The sequence below is a fragment of the Saccopteryx leptura genome, chromosome 11, assembly GCF_036850995.1.
Source record: "Saccopteryx leptura isolate mSacLep1 chromosome 11, mSacLep1_pri_phased_curated, whole genome shotgun sequence".
NCBI classification, from domain to species: Eukaryota; Metazoa; Chordata; class Mammalia; order Chiroptera; family Emballonuridae; genus Saccopteryx; species Saccopteryx leptura.
In genome coordinates, this window is record NC_089513.1 from 51320344 (window position 1) to 51339836 (window position 19493).

Here is a 19493-nt window from a genome sequence, read left to right on the forward strand (position 1 = left end):
TTTCCACCCTCCAGTTTTTGCTCTTCTGCAGCTCCTGTTAGATGGACGTTGGAGGTTTAACTCCATTCTTTATTCTTATATGTCCTGGCTCTGCCCATTCTGTCTATCTCTGTTTGTTTACATGAAATTCTAGAAAATCCTAGAACATTCACTTTTTTAAAGCTGTATTCATTCTGCTACCCAGTCTTTAGACTAAGAGTGTGTGTGTGTTTTTTGATCATATGGTTAACTCCCAGAATTAAAAAAAATAGTAACTTGTTCTTATTTTATTTAAGTATCATTGACTATTTCAGAAAGATAGTATTTTCTTTTCACAGTTATTTTAAAGTTACCTTAGTTTTATTTCCTTTTTATTTTTTTAATGATTTAAAAAAATTATTCATTTTAGAGAAGAGGAAGAGAGAGGCAGAGAGAGAGAAAGCAATAGAGAGAAGGGGAGGAGGAGCAGGAAGCATCAACTTTCATATGTGCCTTGACCAGTGACCTTAGCGTTTCAGGCTGACACTTTATCCACTGTGCCACTGCAGGTCAGGATAGTTTTTTGTTTGTTTGTTTGTTTTTTTGAAATTTTCCGAAGTTAGAAGCTGGGAGGCAGTCAGACAGACTCCCACATGCACCCAACAGGGATCTACCTGGCATGCCCACCAGGGGGTAATGCTCTACCCATCTGGGACCTTGCTCCTCTGTGGCCGGAGCCATTCTAGCACCTGAGGTGGAGGCCATAGAGCCATCCTTAACCCCTGGGGCCAACTCTGCTCCAGTGGAGCCTTGGCTGCAGGAGGGGAAGAGAGAGATAGAGAGAAAGGAGAGGGGAAGGGGAGGAGAAGCAGATGGGCGCTTCTGTGTGCCCTGGCCGGGAATCAAACCCAGGACTTGCACACACCGGGCCAACACTCTACTGCTGAGCCAACTGGCCTTGGCCTACCTTAGTTTTGTGGCCAACGCTCTACCACTGAGCTAACTGGCCAGGGCCTACCTTAGTTTTGTATTGGCAGTTTCCTTGGGGTTGGTTCATTTTGTTGAATTCAATGTTTCTCTTTGAAGGTGTTGGTTTTTCTTCCCAAAGGTTGATGATTCTTGGTTTTCTGTTTATACTTACATTGAAGGACAGCATTGGAGACTGAATTTTCTTAGCTCAAACAAGAACCCTTTTCACTTTTCTATTAATATGGGTTTTAATATCTGCAGTTTGCCTTCTATAATTTTGGGAAGGCAGGGTGGGTGAGAATGCCTTGCTTTGGGAGGGGGGCAAAGAGAATTTCTCTTTACTGTGGAGCAAAGCCTGGGACCTCTCTTGACAGAATCCTCACTTCAGCATACACACTCAACGCCTTCCCCAGCAGACAACGCCCACCTCAGCGGCCTCATTTCATTCCCCCCAGGTTCTACTCTGCTCCTCTCAAAGACAGACCAGAAGAAGGGCTTTCTCTGCTGAGAGAAGAGTTCTTGGGCCATGAGCCTGGAGGAAAGTATCACAGCTGCTTGGGCTCAGCGTGCAGGAGGAGGAGCTGGCCTCCTTACCCGGCTCTTCTGATAGGCCATCTCTTAGGTACTGACTCACCTCCCCAGGTCCCTTTCTAGTTCCTGGTACAGTCTGCCTCTAGCTTCTTTGGTGTGATTGTTTTTCTTTTTCACTTTATCCCTGAAGGTCCATTCTCTTCTTTGTATTATACAGTGTGTCCATAAAGTCATGGTGCACTTTTGACCGGTCACAGGAAAGCAACAAAAGACAATAGAAATGTGAAATCCATACCAAATAAAAGGAAAACCCTCCCAGTTTCTGGAGGATGATGTGGCAGCATGTGCACATGCGCAGATGATGACGGAACACCGTGTATACAGCGGAGCAGCCCACGGTCATGCCAGTTGAGATGTGGACGGTACAGAGGAAAGTTCAGTGTGTTCTGTGGCTTGCTAAATTCGAATCCGTGACCAAGTGCAACATGAATATCGGCGTGTTTATAACGAAGCACCACCACATAGGAATAACATTACTCGGTGGGATAAGCAGTTGAAGGAAACCGGCAGTTTGGTGGAGAAACCCCGTTCTGGTAGGCCATCAGTCAGTGACGAGTCTGTAGAGGCTATATGGGATAGCTACCTAAGGAGCCCTAAAAAACCTGTGTGTGAGCCCACATTGAACTGCACTGAATAGGTATGAAACTGGGAGAGTTTTTCTTTTATTTGGTGCAGATTTCACATTTCTGTTGTCTTTTGTTGCTTTCCTATGACTGGTCAAAAGTGCACCATGACTTTACGGACATACTGTATTTTGGGCTATGGTCTTTGTTTTGTCCTGTTTTTTTTTTTGTTTTTTTCTTTTTAAATTGAGATATGATTGACATATAGCATTGCACAAGCTTAAAATGTTGCATTGATATGTTTATATATTGCAATATGATTAACACCATAGTGTTAGCTAACACCTGTCATGTCACATAATTATTATTTCTTTTTTTGTGTGGTAAGAGCACTTAAGATCTAGTCTCTTAGCAGTTTTGAGATATATAATCCAGTATTGTTGACTGTGATTACTGAGCTGTGTATTAAATCTCCAGCACTTATTCACTTTTTAGTTGCAAGTTTGTACCTTTGACCTGCATCTCTCCAATTTGGGTGGTTTTTATCCTCATTTTGATTCTGTCTGATTTTGTAAGTTCCGTACTAATAGCTCCCTTTATATTTTTCAGTGTAGTTATGAATTCTTTGTTTTCATTGCTTTTACCTTAATACAGGCCTTCTCTCTCACTGGAGCTGTTGATATATCCTTCCCCATGAGTGTGAGTCCCACCCCAGTTCACCCCACCTGTGTTATCTACTATGACAGCCACTAGCCATATGAAGCCATCAAACCCTTGATTTTGAAGACTTTGAGCACTTGATTTTGAAGACTTTGTTCAAAGAAAAGGGAATGTAAACTATCTCTTAATTCTTACATTAATTATAGTTTGAGATTTTAATATTTTAGATGTGTTGGATTAAATAGGATACAATGATAACATTAATTTCACTTGCATCTTTTTACTTTCATAATGTGACTACTAGAAGATGTAAAATTCACATGTAGCTCACATTATTTTCCCACTGAACAATGCTACTCATAATGCTGTAGTCATCCCTTAGAAGAAATTGGGAGGACTGGGTCAAGATAATAAATTGATGATGTATATAGACTACCCATTCATATCATACCTCATCACAAAAACACAGAAGAGTAAAATTATGCTACTAAAGTAGCAGTGTGGATGAAAAGGAGAGATCAGACCACAGATATAGTATTGGGTAAAATCTATGTGACTTAGGGATCAGCTTATGGGTAGAAAACTCAGGAAAGAATTCAGTGTTTCAAGCTTGGGGATAGTGGGTTGGGAACAGTCCTGTTAATCATGTGCATTGTGTTGCCATCAGGAAGGAAGGAGTCAGTGGCAGCCATGCTAGTGGAGGTGTGAAGATAATGAATCTGATTTTGGATTTGTGGTATTTGAGATGTCCTTGAGCTGTCACATGTCCAGTAGATAGGAAGCAGCACAAACAATGCTGAAACAAGAGCACTGGGCTAGGGGTGAATAGATGGGAGCATTAGTGCGGTGGACAGAACCACCCGGGGCATGTACTTCATTGCTGGTGCTTTGGGAAACCCACCATGGAAGAGTTGTCTGATGAGAGAGAGCTTTGAAGGGAAGGGAGGTATGAGCAAAATGAGCCTTGATAAACTAGTATTTTCCAAGATCTCCCGCAGCAGTTGTAGAAGAAAGACCTCAGGCAGACATTTGCGCTAACAGTAGCTTTCAATACCCTTAGTGCTTCAGGAGTTACTAGAACATGAGGTATGCTTTAACCAGTGGAAGCTTTTATTAGTCAAGGGCTCTTAAGAGGTAGCACATAAATATGAGGAGAAAGCACACAACTGTGAGCAAAGGGAGTTTGCCATGGAAACAAGAAAACCTCATCTTGCTTTAGATTGGGATGAGTGAATCTAGCTCTTATTCCTGAGTGTTTATAAAATATTCTAAGAGAATTAACTACCTGTGGTAGAAATTTGTGTAACCAAATTTGTGTTCATTCCAAATCTAATAAAAGTACAAGACATTTGAAATTCAAAGTACCTGGTCAGAGAGAGAGTCTTGTTGTTTTCAAATGCTAAAATATAATTTAAACATGGGGGAAAACAACTTTTTAAACAGCTTGAGGCATCAATTCTTTTTATTCTTTTTTCCGACGCTTATACTTGGAACATAAAATGCTGAACAACATCACAAAACATATAATCAGTGTCAAATATATTTGAGCTAGGGTTTCAGGTCAATATGGGAACTTCTTCTAATTCTCAAGTTGAAGTCTATATAGCATATTCTGGAGGACTGGACTGAAAACTGGATCTTGTTTGTTACATTAAAAAAAAGATACTACCCTGGCCAGGGCACACAGGAGAAGCACCCATCTTCTCCACCTTTCCCCCTCTACTTTCTATCTCTCTCTCTCTTCCCCTCCTACAATCAAGCCTCCATGGGAGGAAAGTTGACCTGGGTGCTGAGGATGGCTCCATGTCCTCCCCCTCAGGTGCTAGAATGGCTCCGATTGCAGAAGAGTAAGGCCCCAGATGGGCTGAGCATCGCCCCTTGGTGGGCATGCCAGGTGAATCCCAGTTGGGCGCGGTGCATGCAGGAGTCTGTCTGTTGCCCCCCACCCCCCGCCCCAACTTCTCACTTCAGAAAAATACAAAAAAAAAAAAATACAAAAAAAAAAAAATCGATTCCCGGCCAGGGCACACAGGAGAGGCGCCCATCTGCCTCTCCACCCCTCCCCCTCTCCTTCCTCTCTGTCTCTCTCTTCCCCTCCCGCAGCCAAGGCTCCATTGGAGCAAAGATGGCCTGGGCGCTGGGGATGGCTCCTTGGCCTCTGCCCCAGGCGCTAGAGTGGCTCTGGTCGCGGCAGAGCGACACCCCGGAGGGGCAGAGCGTCGCCCCCTGGTGGGCGTTCCGGGTGGATCCCGGTCGGGCGCATGCGGGAGTCTGTCTGACTGTCTCTCCCCGTTTCCAGCTTCAGAAAAATACGAAAAAAAAAAAAAAAAAAAAAAAGATACTAGCCAGAGGGATTTATGTTGAGTTCCAAACAGTCTACAGTCTGGATTGAAAATGAATATAAAGGCAAACATGAGGACAATAGCATGAGATTTCTGTTCAGCAGCCCAAGCATCTGTCTTGAACCCCCATTATTGCTTTTTGGGATTCAAGGGCAGAATTGAGTGTATAAATTTATCACTGATTAGAACAACTCATTATCTAGATATTGGAGCAGAGTCTGATCAAATTATGAAATAATACCTAAAGAGTCACCAATAGGGTGTTGGGGAAGAAAAAGAAACTTAAAGTTCATCAATTCATTGTGCTCATGTGGTATACTAGGTTTTAATTGAGTCTGCAATGAAAACGACAAAATCCCTGCCTGCTTAGAGTTCACATTCTAGTTGCCAGATACAGAGAAATAGTTCAACAACTATACGTAATTTCAAATATGTGCCGTAAAGGAAATAAAAAGGAAGTAGAGACTGATGTGGTGGTGGGGAGCCACTTTGGCCAAAGTGGTTAGGAAGGGCCTGGGGCTGGGGAGGACACTGCAGGCCGAGGGGACAGCAGTGTAAAGGCAAAACATTTACTCAAGAGGGAGAGAGAACGCCGGGGTGGCCGAGCTCTCATGGGTGGGAGTGTGGGGAAGTAGGAGGACATGAAGACGGAAAGCTAGTGCCCTACAGGCCATGGCAAGAGGCTTGGATTTTATCCTGTTTGTGGAGGGAAGCCTTTGGCAGGTTATAATTAGAAAACTGTTATAGTCTGATTCACTTGAAAACAATATCACTCCAGCTGTTAGATGGGGTATGGACCAGAGGAGTTGAGAGAGGGGACTGTGAGAGGAGTTATGAAGCTACTGCCTTGGATTAGGGGAAGAGAGAAAGTGGTGTCAGCTGTGGCTGCAGCGGGTGAGATGGTACAGAAAGGTTAGACCAGAACAGTTGGGAGGAAAAACTGATCAAATGGGTTTGTAGAACGTTAGCACGTTCTACAAAGAAATTCAAGATGTGTAAGATTTTGGCTTGAGCAACTGATATATGGGGGGTGATATCAATGGAAATAGGGAGAAGTATGTTCAAGACAAAGAAGGATTCTGTTTGGACCTGTGACATTTAGATGCTCATTAGCTATGCAAGTAGACATGATGAGCTGGCAGTTGGATAAATGTGTATGGAGCTGAGAGGGAGAAATCTGGGCTGGAAATGTGGATCTGGGTGACGTCAGCCCACTGGTGTTTTATACATCTATGGAACTAGGTGAGATCATCCAGGAACAGAGGAGAAGACAGTCAGGAAATGAGCTCCCTGGGGAATGCCAGTGTTTCTACAGAAGTGAAAGAGAAACCGGGAGGCAAGGTGGCATGCAGTCTAGAGAACGGAGGAGTTTAAAATGGGTTAGTCAACTGGCTCAAACTGTTGAGTGACTGAGGAAGACAGAGAAAACGGACCAAAGGGTTTGGCAAGACTTTGGTCAGTGGTAATGATAAGAATTACAAGACTGGTCCTAGTTCTGCCTGTAGCTCTGCACAAGCTACTTAAGATTTTCCCCAAATGGGAATTACAATGCTGAATATAATGCCTTGCTTACAGCAGCAAAAGAGCAAATAATACACTTTTTGGCATTTTCTAGTTTTCAAAGATTTTCATTTTTAGTTAGTTGTGATCTTTTATTATCTTTCTAGAGTGCTAAAATATTCTGAAATCAATGCTATTCGTTTAGGAGCTGAGGGTATGTCAATGACTCGATATTTCATTCCTTTGGCACAGAGATACATCAAAGAGTTCAAACTTTTGTGAATGTGGAAGTGCCTCTGCATTCACAGAGAGCATGTGCCTGCTCACGTGTAGAGGACACTGCGAAATGCTAGTTTACCTTCCTTCCTCAAAACAGTTAATGGGTGCCAATTATGTGCTAGGCACTGTGGTAGGCATGGGGAGAATTGCAGTGAATGAGAAAGAGATCTTAAGGGACTATGTACAGATTGCCAGTTATAGAAACAGTCACAGGGATGTAAAGTACAGCATAGGGAATACAGTCAATAATATTAATATTATAATAACTATGTATGGTGTCAGATGGGTACTGGATTTATGGGGGTGATCACTTTGTAAGTTATGCAAATGTCTTATAATTACTATGTGACATATCTGAAAACTAATATAATATTGTATATAGTTTGTAATTAAAAAATTAAAAGACATAAAATGTCAAAAATAGATACCAACTCTATAGTCTAAACATGAATATATTATAAAAAAAGAGAAAGAGACCCTGAACATAGGTACTCCAGTGACTTCGACCATTGCAGATATTTATAGCAGTGACTCCTAGGATGTGATTTTGGACCAACAGTGCCAGCAGACCCTGGGAACTTATTAGAAATGCAAATTCTTGAGCCCTGCCCTAAATCTACTGAATCAGAAACTGAATCAGCAAGCCCCGCAGGTGATCTTGAGGCATGCTCAAATTTGAGGACCCCTGGTAAGGGGGAAGGTAGGCCAGGCTTTCATCGGGAAAGTTCACTCATTTATGCTCCATTTGAAAATGACTGTTACCAAAAGAGAATATGTTACACGTAGAGGTAAATGGTGGTATTTATCTCTTTCTGTTCCATTCCTGAAGCCAATACTTGCTTATTTTGGCTTAGGGCTTATTTGAGTCTACTTTTAGATTCAGATTATGTGGAGCTATTTAAAACTTTTGGGGTTTATGTATTTCCGTTATATAAGTAAAACTGAGAGCTTCTGAGAAGCTCACCCACCTATGTAGCTTGGTCCCAGTATAAATGCATGGCTCTCCACTGCATTGGACGTTTGGTGTCTAGTACGAGCCCATTTTCCCCTCACTTTCTCCCAGCAGCTCTTTAGAACTTTCTATTTGACTATTTGCTTATCATTCCCAAGAAATAATTTTACCTCTTATTCTTCACAGGTAAAATATATGTTATTAAAAATACTTTCTGACACTAATCCTGAAAATTTGCCTAACTTCATTACATTTTTTCCTGCTTTGATCATGTTTAGATTAAGGAGCTCTAATATAAGCATATGCTCACCAGGTGCCCACCAATCCTCTTCTTTCTCCTCTATCTTAAACCTTTCACTGTCCATCAGTATCTTCCCTGTAGCAGTTAAACATGCTACAAGGATCTTTCATCTTCAAAAGGAAAACTGAGTCTTGCCTCACTTTCACCTCATTTTCAAGCTATTGATCTCAACCTTTTATTTTATGGATCTAAATTTCTCATCTATCTTCTCTTCATAGTCCCATCAACCAGAAGGTCCTGTGGCTCATAGCGGACAGTCAACTAATATGAGCTGAATAACATGGCTGAGCATACACATTGAAAATACAGAAAGTTAGAAAAAATATATCAGGTATTATCTCTTTACCACAATAAAACCATCATGGGAGTTCTAAATAGTTAACATCTTTATATTCTCAGTCCTCAAAAGACAAATGGTAGTTTCATGAAGTTTTAGAAAGAGCACAGTAATTTTTGGAGGATGATTTAAACCTAGAATTCAAATATTTGTGCAAATATCTAGAAAAAGTAAAGATAAATGAAATGTAAAGAAAATACATTTCCTTACAACTTTAAATCATCGTACCCAATCAAACTTTTATTGGAACAGCAAACAAGTAATACCATGTAAAGGAGGTTTTTTATTTTTCCTTCTCCCTGCCCAATTTTATAGAGCTAATTAAATAACGTACATTTTGCATCAAGAAGAGAAGTAATGAAGAGGAACTTGTAACAACCAAAACTGATTTCTTGGTGTTTTTTTTTTTGAAGAGCATTCTTCCTCCAACTTTCTTTTAAAATACATATGTTGCAGATGGCAAGAAGCCAATGAATCAAGGGGAAAGAGGTAACTAATGGATGAACAGCAGTGGGAAGATAGGTACTATATTCTGAAAGAGAGATAATAATTTCCTTAACAGTATTATCAGCCTTAAAAAATGATTATTGATTTTGTTACTATGAAAGAGTACAGGGGAAAAAAATGGATGATTAAGGTAGTTTAATCCTTCAGGTCAAAATATTTTAGTTTATACACACCAAATTCTATGGTATGGGGGTCCTTGGGTTACAATAGCCAGGATATATGATGTTTCGAGTTTATGATGCTCACTCGATAAAAACTTAGAAAAATTGAGACGTGTTTTGGCTTACACCATTAGTGTTGTACTTATGGACTACATGGGAGAGCTAGTTTGGTTGTGTGTGGCAGAAGAATATGCAGATTCTTATTGTACGGCTTAGTTGTGTTTTTGTGTTCTAGATTATGATTTTACAACTGTGTTAGGATAAGTAAGTGACTTAGGCTAGAGTATGTTTCAACTCACACCAGCATTCGGGTTATGTCACTGTTGTAGAAATGGAACAGTGTTGTAACCTGAGGACCTCCTGTTACTAATATTTCGTAGCTATGTTAGAAATTTCAGTAATTATCAGGTGGCCCATCAACACATCGAATAATTCTCACTTAAAAACAATAGGTTTTAATCACTTCTTGAAGACAAAATAGCAGACAAGCATGATGAGGTTTCCTATTACCCAGTGACCATTGGTGTTTACAAAATATCTTGGTGGACATTCTAATCCATTAGTAACTTAATGTGTTACACCGCTGACACTTTCCATCTTTAGGAAAGTGAAGGATGCTTACTCTGAAAATAAAAATAATACACATTAAAAAAAACAAAACCAGTGGTCCAGGCCCTAACTTATCAAAGAGATCTAAAATGAAGTTCTTCTCTGTCACAGAAAAGAAGTACCATGGCCCAAGTTAAAAAAATTTCACGGCCCTGGCCAGTTGGCTCAGTGGTAGAGCATCGGCCTGGTGTGCAGGAGTCCCGGGTTTAATTCCCAGCCAGGGCACACAGGAGAAGTGGCCATCTGCTTCTCCACCCCTCCTCCTCTCCTTCTTCTTTGTCTCTCTCTTCCCCTCCCGCAGCCGAGGCTCCATTGGAGCAAAGTTGGCCCAGGCACTGAGGATGGCTCCATGGCCTCTGCTTCAGGTGCTAGAATGGCTCTGGTTGCAACAGAGCAATGCCCCAGATGGGCAGAGCATTGCCCCCTGGTGTATGCGGGTGGATCCCGCTCGGGCACATGCGGGAGTCTGTCTGACTGCTTCCCCGTTTCCAACTTCAGAAAAAAAAAAAAAAAAAGGAAATTTCACAATTTCAGTGTATCTACCTAAGAAATTAGCATAGAAGATGCAGCTCTTCAAGGTTCTGTTTTAGCTGTGAATATCCACAAATCTATGCAAAATCAAAATTATTCTGCTTTCCGTTTGTATGTAAGGAGACTCTACCCAAAGATGATATGTTTTATGTAATGTTTTAATGTGCCTCATGCAAAGTGCCTTTCATGGACAGAATCTGTAAAGGGAGACTCAGGATTAAGCAGCTTCAGTCTCTCTGTCTTGTCCATCTGTGGAAATGGAAGGCACATGGAGGGAAGCTGACAGATTTGTTGTGTTAGGTGGTGGGCGTTTCATCAGTGCTTAATAATAATGGTGAGTTTGATTAATGTTTGTCATCATAGGCAGAGCAACAGAACACATTTTTCAAAAGCAGGATGAAGCAAACATACCACAAAAATAAAAATGCAGAATTGAAGATGAGTTGAATAATCATTGTATTCATACAATTCATCCCTTCCTTCTGTCATATGAAAATATGATTTCATTGAATTTTATTCTGGCTAAATGATCAGAACTTTAGTTTTAAACCTTAGAGAATATTTGAGATGATTTGTCTGCCTTTTTCAATCCCAGGGCTCCAGGAAAATATGGTAAAAATACCAAACAAAATACTTCCCCCTCCTATCAGAGCCATTAGGATCAATTATGTAGCAACAACAATAAAAATCCTTTGATTATAAACATACATTGTACATTTATGCAGGTACAACTGTTAAATGTTATTTTACAAACTAATGTCATTGCTACAAATTATATGCAAACATGGGAGATGAGGAAGATACAGACTAATCAACAAAACAAATCAAGTGGTTCACCTTTCAGAAAATCTTTAAGAAGGGAAACAAAGAAAGAAATGACCTTTTACCATTGCAAAACTAGTGGTACGGTTTTTACTTTCAGTTTTCAATCATTAACCCTTAAATAGGTATGAAATCTAGAACCAAGGCTTATTTTATTATTAAATTATATTAGAGGTATCTTTCTCTTAATATTAACATTAATATATTCCAAAGAAAGCATTGTGTTTTTTTATACTAGTGTAATTAAAATCCTTTTTAATATCAGTTGAGATTCAGGATGTGAATATCAGCTTGTACTCCAGGGCCTGTGAAGTCTGGTCTAGTCTCTGGTCTAGCCCTTTGTTTATTTTCTGAAGCCGGAAATGCTAGGACACAGGCGTAAAGACTAATTAAGCACTGAGATGGCTTATATTAGCCATTTTTTTTTGTATTTTTCTGAAGTTGGAAACGGGGAGGCAGTCAGACAGACTCCTGCATGCGCCCGACCGGGATCCACCCGGCTTGCCCACCAGGGGGTGATGCTCTGCCCATCTTGGGGCGTCGCTCTGCCGCAATCAGAGCCATTCTAGCACCTGAGGCAGAGGCCACAGAGCCATCCTCAGCGCCCAGGCCAACTTTGCTCCAATGGAGCCTTGGCTGTGGGATGGGAAGAGAGAGACAGAGAGGAAGAAGAGGAGGAGGGGTGGAGAAGCAGATGGGTGCTTCTCCTGTGTGCCCTGGCGGGGAATCGAACCCGGGACTCCTGCACACCAGGCTGACGCTCTATCACTGAGCCAACCGGCCAGGGCCTTATATTAGCCTTTAATTCCACATCTGCCCTCCTCCAGCACCCTATATCTGTCTCAAACTATTGTGACTGATACTCATACCTGCCTCCTTTCAGTAGCTAGGAGATAGATAACCCTGAGTTGCTTTACTCTACCCAGGTTCCAATCAGTAACCTTGACCAGGAATTTGCACAGACTCCAGGCCTCTGGAGCACCAAAAGGATGACAACGAAGAAGCATGAACTGAAGCAAACAGTCTTCTGCTGCAGGCTTGTCATGCCTGACCATTGCTGAATTACAGAAGAAGGCTCAGCAGATCACTGCTCAGGAAAAGTTAATTTGGCAGTATGTATTTATTATCATCTGGTTCTCTTCAAATTAAGTCGTCAAATATCTATTTCAGTATCTCTAATATACAAAGAAATTTCCCAGATTCTATCATATAATACACACAGAGAAACATAATACTGGGTTCTGCCTCTAAGCTGCTTATATCTAATTGGAAAAACACAATAGTCTGTAAAGAGAATAGGCACAGCAAAAAAGAGAATTACCTGGCCTTTCTTGCCTGAATTAGTGAGGGCTCTCCAGAAAACAACCGACAGGGTGTGTATGTATGCATACATACAGAGAGAGAAAGTGATTTAAGAAATTGGCTCGTGGCCCTGGCCAATTGGCTCAGTGGTAGAGCGTCGGCCTGGCGTGCAGGAGTCCCAGGATCGATTCCCGGCCAGGGCACACAGGAGAAGTGCCCATCTGCTTCTCCACCCCTCTTCCTCTTTTTCCTCTCTGTCTCTCTCTTCCCCTCCCTCAGCCAAGGCTCCATTGGAGCAAAGTTGGCCCGGGCGCTGAGGATGGCTCCATGGCCTCTGCCTCAGGCGTTAGAATGGCTCTGGTTGCAACAGAGCAATGCCCCCTGGTGGGCATGCCGGGTGAATCCCGGTCGGGGGCATGCAGGAGTCTGTCTGACTGCCTCCCCGTTTCCAACTTCAGAAAAATAAAAAATAAAAAAAATTTTAAAAAAAGAAATTGGCTCGTGATTGTGGAGGCCAACAAATCCCAAATCTGCAAGGTAGAGTCTCAGGCAGGAGACCCAGGGATGTGGAAGCACAAGTCTTGGAGTCTCCAGGTAGAATTCCTTTTTCCTTTGGGGACCTCCATTGTTTTCCCTGGTGGCCTTCAATTGACTGGGTGAGGCCCATTTGTATTATGGAAGGTAATCTGCTTTTTTCGGAGTCTACTGATTTAAATATTAATCTTTCCTAAAATTACCCATAGTGTCAGTTAGGCTGGGATTGGACCAAATACTTAGGTAATGCTGCGTAGCCAAGCTGACACCTAAAATTAACCATGACATTGCCCTTTGGGGAACAATGCCCAATGCATTTGTTTTTGATTAGGCTGTAAGATTTTTCTGGGGTCAAGGACAAATAAAAGCAAGCCACCAGTTATTTTGCCTCTGGAAGCTCTAATCTATCTCAGTTTAGATGAACAGTCACGTTTGTGCCTTATTTACTGGTGACCACATAGCGTAGTTTGAGAATCCATCCCTCTTTTGCCAGAGCTGATGTGGCCGTGGCTCTGGTGTCAGGAGTTCTGGGCTTCCCCGGGTAGCCTGTGGCCTCCTGAGTGAGCACCTCCCTGCAGAACATGCCCGTAGGCTCCTGGCACGATGACATTCCTTTTGCCGGTGTTGTTAGAAGGTCAGCTCAGTTTTGGCCAAATTTTCTGGTAATTATTTTTCTCTATTTTGGATAATTTTGTTCTTCCTGACACTTGACAGCCTGGATCTATGCTGGAAAGTTCTGAGGAAGGCCCAGACCTCTACACCCACGATAAGCTGCAGTGAGTTCATAGGAGAAGACAGAAGATAATGTATTAGGATCATTCAGTTCAGGACTTTGAAATATTTTCTGAAGAGCTTTTCAACTTTCTAAGGGAAGCTTCAGATTTTAATCTCCTTCACCCAAAAAGATCTTACTTCAGGAGAAGAGAGAAAGCCTAGCGTCTCCAAGAATACATCACAGGCTTGTCTCTTTCCCAGCATGGCCACTGATGCTGCTTTTCTTTATTGGCTAAATTGTTCTAGGGCTCCTGCTTTGGATTAAAAGAGATTCATAAACGGCTTACTGTTCATCAAATCAATGAGAGCATGACATTGAATAAATTAAATATTCAAAGGCCCAATATAGGATAGGGGCTTTAGGTGACTGAAACACAAAATAGGTCAGTGTGAGAGTCATACTGTTGAGTAGGATTTTTCAACTTATAAATAAAAAATGTTAAAGCAATATATACAATTGAATTCAACCTTAAGATGGAAGAAAAATCCTGTCCCATATAAAACATGAATGGACCTCGAGGACATTATACTGCATGAAATAAGCTGGTCACAAAAAGACAAATATTTTATAATTCTACTTATAGTAACACAAGTAATCACATGCATAAAATTGGAAGACATCTTTTTTTCATGTGACTGTGAGGTCTTTGTAATTTTTAAAAATCTATTGCTTGTTTATTTTTTTAAATTTGGGAAATGATGTGCTGCTGAATGTCTTTGTGCTTATAACTTTTTATATATTTTTTCTGTTTTAAGTGTTCCTGTTTGAATTGAGATATAATTGACATATGACATTTGGTTGGAATGTACAACATACTGATTTGATATACGTATATATTGTGAAATGATCACCACAATAAGCTAACATTTATCCCTACCTATGGTTACAGATTTTTTTTCCTGTGATAAGAACTTTTAAGATCTACTCTCCAGGCAACTTGTGAACATACTATACAGTATTGTTAAGTATAGTCAACATGAGGCACGTTACATCCCCTGGCCTTATAACAGGAAGCTTGTGCCTTTTGACCACCTTCACTCATTTCTCTCATGCCCTATCTTTTTGGCAACCACCAATCTTTTCTCTGTATTTATGACTCCAGTATTTCTGTATTCTTTTTTTTTAAAGAGTCCATATATGTGATATCATCCACTATAATTTTCTTTGACTTATTTCATGTAACACAATATGCTGAAAGTCCATCCATACTGTTGTAAACGGCAAGATTATTTTTTTATGGCTGAATAAAATTCCATTTTATTTATTTATATATATATATATAAAATTTTTGCTATCCCTTCTTCCACTGAGGGACATTAAGATTGTTTCCATGTCTTAGTATTGCAAATAATGCTGCAATAAACATCGAAGTTCGAGATAGTGATTTAATTTCCTTTGTCTATATACTCAGAAGTTGAATTGCTGGATCATATGGTAATTCTATTTTTAACTTTTGAGGAACTACCATACTGTTTTCCATAGTGGCCACACCAATTTATAATCCCAACAGTGCATAAGGGTTCCTATTTCTCCATATCCTTGCCAACATTTGTGATTTCTTATCTTTTTGATAATAGCCATTCTAACAGGTATGAAGTGATATTATTGTGGTTTTGATTTGCATTTCCTTGACAATTAATAAAGTTAAGAGTCATACTGTTGAGTAGGAGTTTTCAACTTATAAATAAAAAATGTAAAAGCAATATATATATACAATGGAATTCAGCCTTAAGATGGAAGAAAAATCCTGTCCCATATAAAACATTTTCATGTACTTGTTGGTCATTTGTATGTCTTCTTTGGAAAAAGTCTATTTAGATCCTCTGCCCAGTTATTTTTATTTATTTATTTATTTATTTATTTATTTATTTATTTATTTATTTATTTTCTGAAGCTGGAAACGGGGAGAGACAGTCAGACAGACTCCCGCATGCGCCTGACCGGGATCCACCCAGCACGCCCACCAGGGGCGAAGCTCTGCCCACCAGGGGGCGATGCTCTGCCCCTCCGGGCGTCGCTTTGCCGCGACCAGAGCCTCACTCTAGCGCCTGGGGCAGAGGCCAAGGAGCCATCCCCAGTGCCCAGGCCATCTTTGCTCCAATGGAGCCTCGGCTACGGGAGGGGAAGAGAGAGACAGAGAGGAAGGAGGGGGTGAGGGGTGGAGAAGCAAATGGGCGCTTCTCCTATGTGCCCTGGCCGGGAATCGAACCCGGGTCCCCCGCACGCCAGGCCGACGCTCTACCGCTGAGCCAACCGGCCAGGGCTTCTGCCCAGTTATTAATTGGATTTTTAAATTGAGTGACATGAGTTCTTTGTATATTTTGGATATTATCCCCTTATCAGATCCATGATTTGCAAATATTTCTCCTATTCCATAGGTTGTCTTTTTGTTTGTTGATAGTTCCTTTGTGGGGCAGAAGCTTTTCAGTTTGATGTTGTGCCACCTGTTTAATTTTCCTGCCCTTTGGTGTCAAATCCAAAAAGTCATTGCCAAGAACCCTATCAAGGAGCATGCCACTCATGTGTTCCTCTAGGAGTTTTATGGTTTCAGTTCTTACGTTCAAGTCTTTAATCCATTTTAAGTTTTTGTGTATGGTGTAAGGCAGTGTTCCAGTTTCATTCTTTTGCATGTAGTTGTTTAGTTTTCCCCCCATTTGTTAAAGAGAGTACATTGTCTTCTTAGAATAATTTCTAATACTGGCAATGAGTCAAAGGCATGATCCATTTTTAGCATTTAATGTATAAGCCAATTACCTTGTGAGGAATCTGTATTAAATCATAATGCTATCAGCAAAGTATAAAGTCATGACCTATCTCTAATGACATATTAAAAAGTGTAAATGTAATAGGAAAATAATTGCATCTTGTGTTTTAAACTTGCATTCTTTTAAATTACTAGTGACATTGAATCATTAACACGTCTCTATGTGACTCTTTAGTAGCTATATTTTAAAAAAATTGTTTTGACACATAACCTATTGATCTTTCTGTATAGCTTTTTGTTAATACTTTTCATTTATTTTTAATTCCTATTAAAATATTAAAATGTTTTATATTTGTTACTGTAGCACTTTAAATTGTGTTCATTTAACTTTTATAGTTTCTTTTGTTTTTGTTTTTTTTACAAAGCTTAAAAGTTTTTCCGTTTTAAGACATTCAAAAACCACTTCATTTTTTCTCTCTAGTTTTATTATGTTTTAATTTTTCATACTCCGCTCTGCTTCCATTTGTAATTTGCTGTGTGTATAGGACACATTTTGATAGGCAGGGAGGCAGAAGGGGGCATAGAGCAAAGCTTCGGAGGCAGAATGAAAGAGGATGTAGAAAGCATAACAATAAGCCACTTGGGGCTAGATAAGTTGCCTTGTGGAGCGAAGATCAAGTGACAGGTAGAGATAGTCAGAAGGAAGAAGAGGAATAACCCAAAGAATCTGATCTAATACATCATGGCCTGTCCTGGGGGTGGAACACACTGCCTCACATGGCTCTTGGCTAATTGGAAATAGCAGAACCTGGGAGCGGTGGGCCACCTTTGATCAGGAACATCAGCTAGACAGAAAAGACTCTGCCAGGTTAGAGAGATCAGGTTTTGGAGCACGGCCTGATGCATAGGAGCAGGAAGTACTTATGGCACTATGATAATTTCTGCCCACAGTGAGGTGGGGCTTTCATCTTAGTCCATGGTAATTTTTGTTCAATATAATTTAAATTCTGTTTTCAAAAGGAAGGGTATTTTTCTTATTTCTAGAAGAATAATTGAGCTTTGCATTAGATATGCAGGTGTTACAGCTATGTATGTTTCTTATTCTTCTCTGAAAAAAAATCTCAAAACAGTTTTCATTGCATTGTTCTTTCTCTGGGCCCCAGATAACATATCCACATCCTAACTGATTTCCATTTTCTGAGGTTGCTTCTTAAAGACAAGATCTTAATTCATTTTTATATAGAGTCCTATTTTTAAAGGATGCTCAACTAACAAAAACATTGGAAACAGTGGAATCTCAAAATAAGAGAAAATTAAAATTAGATATGCTTGCCTACAATAGGCTCATATTTCTGGAAAAGTAGAGTGCAGAGTATTTGCCACTGTGGAAAAAAAAAGTACTTTATTTATTAAATGAGAATACCTTTTAAAAGACTTTGATTGTAGTTACTTTTGGAGAAGGCTTGAATTTTTTCCATCTTTCTCCTCTGTCACTTTTTGGGATATGACTCAAAGTCAGCAAGGTAATGGACACAGCAGCATAATTTGGACATGGCTGAGACAACAGCCAACATGGTGAGAGGAAACAAACCTTTGGGGAATTAAAAGGTTACAAAAGGGTTTAGGGACCACAGGAGAAAGGAAGGAAGGAAGAGTTCCAAGGGAAATGTTCTCTGCCTGTTGCAAAGGGGTGGCCCATGTGCTCCAGGCAGTCCTGTAGCTAAAGGCAGAGGCCTGTGAAAAGTTTAGAGAGTTGACTAGGTGAGAAAAGCTCACCCAAATCTCTAATGCCTCTCCGAGTCTGTATAGGTTGGAATAAAATGCTTGAAGTTAAAATAACAAACTGATCAAATATTGTTTGGTTGTCCCAGGATGGACTGGACTAGACAAATAGAGAATTTGTGGTGTGCTGTACCATCATCTATCTATCTATCTATCTATCTATCTATCTATCTATCTATCTATCATCTATCTAGCTCATACTGTACCAAATACATGTTATAACATTGGGTTATATTTGTAGAAATTTCCTGGATCATTGTAATCCACTGATATTCCCTACTCTGACCAAAATCACATGTTCATTGCTATTCTCCCATGACAACTCTTTGTAGTTATCTTGACTGCTTATTATTATTATTATTATTATTATTATTATTATGCAGTTACTATTGAACTTTTCATTATGGATAGTATAATATAGAAAATACTTATGTTTTTAGGACAGGACAGAGAGACCTATGATACAGGGCTGGTAATTGACCTTTTCTGAACATTAATGGGGTAATAATATAAGACCCCTCTCCAAGATGTGGTTAGGTTTCAATGGGATAGCCTATGATAACTATTTACTAGCTATGTTCCTGATACATAGTAGAGCTTTTTCCCATCATTATGCCTTTTCTTCCCAGCTGACCTGAATGCTAAGGGGTAATAAGAAGCCTATTTATAGTTTCTGATATATTATACAACACTCTAGCACAGGGCCTTGCAGAGTTTAGGTGTTTAACAGTTACTTATTGATTTGACTTGAAAATATGATGGATAGTGAAAGATGAAAAAAAGAATCCTCAATGGTCATATATTTTATGAAATTTGTTTTTTAAATTTTTTCTTAAATTTAGTTTCCTACATTATTAAAACTTTAATATGATTACTGAAGAATAAAATGGACCCATTATTATTTGTTCTAAAGAATTACAATCACATATCAAGAACATAGGTTCCTAGCTTGACCAGACGGTGGTGCAATAGATCGAGTGTAGATCTGGTTCGCTGAAGACCCAGGTTCTAAACCTTGAGGTTGCTGGATTGAGTGTGGGCTCATCCAGCTTAAGCATGGGGTTGCCCACTTGTGTGTGGGATCATAAACATGACCCCAAGGTTGCTGACTTGAAGCCCACGGTTGCTGGCTTGAGCCTAAGGTTGCTGGCTTAAGTAAAGGGTCACTGGCTCAGCTGGAGACTCCAGGCCAAGGTATGTATGAGAAAGCAATCAACAACTAAAGTGCTGCAATAAAGAGTTGATGCTTCTCATTTCTTTCCCTTCCTGCTGTACCTGTCTGTCTCTCTCTCTCTCACACACACACACACACAA

At 40.2% G+C, this 19493-nt stretch overlaps 1 protein-coding gene across 4 annotated transcripts in view; it reads right to left on the reverse strand.

Annotated features, from left to right (window-relative positions):
- Positions 1-19493, reverse strand: part of DLGAP1 (DLG associated protein 1) — a 978693-nt gene that overhangs the window by 437207 nt on the left and 521993 nt on the right. The gene's annotated exons all lie outside the window — the stretch shown is intronic.